Source organism: Poecilia latipinna, unplaced genomic scaffold (assembly GCF_001443285.1).
Source record: "Poecilia latipinna isolate Pla-1442-1.1 unplaced genomic scaffold, P_latipinna-1.0 Scaffold4204, whole genome shotgun sequence".
NCBI lineage: Eukaryota > Metazoa > Chordata > Actinopteri > Cyprinodontiformes > Poeciliidae > Poecilia > Poecilia latipinna.
Genome location: NW_015116820.1, coordinates 26,826 through 28,433, shown reverse-complemented (window position 1 = coordinate 28,433; position 1,608 = coordinate 26,826). Strand labels below are relative to the sequence as shown.

At 32.8% G+C, this 1,608-nt stretch overlaps 1 protein-coding gene across 2 annotated transcripts in view; it reads right to left on the bottom strand.

Moving 5' to 3' along the window:
* Positions 1-248: 248 nt before the first annotated feature.
* Positions 249-1,608, bottom strand: part of LOC106942345 (uncharacterized) — a 12,462-nt gene continuing 11,102 nt past the window's right edge. For both annotated transcript variants that reach the window (XM_015025606.1, XM_015025607.1), the window contains 4 exons: positions 1,373-1,441; positions 1,152-1,246; positions 700-826; positions 249-307 (listed from right to left, as the gene is read on the bottom strand). The gene's annotated coding sequence lies outside the window, so the exon portion shown is untranslated. The remainder of the gene's footprint in view (positions 308-699; positions 827-1,151; positions 1,247-1,372; positions 1,442-1,608) is intronic.

Below are 1,608 nucleotides of genomic sequence, written 5' to 3'. Positions count from 1 at the left end.
TCACATTTATTGAGGTTATTGTGGTGACTTTGATGATGGTGGTTGATCTTAATCAAATAAAATAAAAAACCTTAAATTCACCAGTCGAGACTGGTTCAGTAATGTAAGAGCTGTGGAGATTCTACAATATATATGTGTGTATGTTTATGTATTGTAAGTCGAAATGAAAGACATGCACATATGGTACACCTGATGCATCAAGGATTTGAAGAGCGAGAGTTCTTCTTTCACTTTTCATTGCCTTTTTGGTTGTGTCAAAATCTACATCTGGCATCAGAGGGAAGGCTTCCATCAGTGCTTTTGCCATCTAAAGAAAAAAAAAAGTTTTTAAAGACTTTTTTTATGGCATTAAAATGCATCAGACTTAAAACATTCATGTGGACATATATAGTGTATCCACACATACTAAAACAGGTATGTTTGTTAGTACAGATACCTGTAGTGAAACATCTTCAACATTTAGAAGATGCTGAAAGAACTGTAATTACAAATACTGTGTGGCATGTTGCACTGACCCCAGTTATGGGCTACTGTTGGGGGAGTCTGTATTCCTCCAAGTGAATACACACTTTTTCCTCAATTCCGAAAGCCCATTTTAACTAACCAGAGAGACTATATTTGATGATAGACAACTTTTCTCTATAATAATTACACAGTATCCACACTTGTATAACAAAAAACATGAACTCGTTAATTTACTTTGACTACAATAACTCCACAGCTGCTTCCGTCTTGTTGAATAGGGTGGCGCATTGTCCCCCCTTTCCATTGGATCCCAACCCAGTCTGTTTTTCCATGGCATGTCTTTCTCATTTTGAAGTATTATCTGGATAACAAAAAAAATGATTTGTATAAGAGCAATTGTATTCTGTAATTCCACTCATAAGACAACTCACGCTTTCCTCTTATCAGTTTCTATTAACAACAACGTTAATTTTATTGAAATTAATATTTACATAAATATTTAAATTAATAGAAATATTTTTTACATAATATATTCGGAAAAAATATTATGGATAATATAATTCCATAATATATTCAGAAATCTGAATGTCACATACATTCAGATTTTTAACTCAATCTCTATGTGGTCACTTTGCAAATTTATTAATTATAAATACATTTTAAAAGTTTATTAGAGCTTTATTTACTGTATTCTTTTAGCTGCCTTTTGGGAGTCCACGAGCTCAGATGATACTTGTGCAGGATCTATTAGGAATACAGTTCTGGCTTCTGCATTGATGTACTAAAACAGATCAACAAAGGAAAGGGGCATAACAAAGAAAAATTTCATTAAAACTAATGTGAATATGTCATGCTCTATCAAACCATAAAATGAAAAAATATTTATTATAGATGAAAAATCACAAACCAGCAACTTCCAGTGATTGTTGTTCACAAGGACAAATGACAGAACTGCTTCATAGTTGTCAAAGTTTACCTGAAATGGCATTAAAATTTTTCAAAAATCAAATGTTAACATAAAGACAAACTTTAAGCACATGTCTCGCAATTAATCTTTCCCCACATGTCAGCATTTACTTTTACTGACAATCAGTGTTGTGGTACTCGAAGTTGGTCTTGGTCTTAAGACCGGTCTTAAGACCA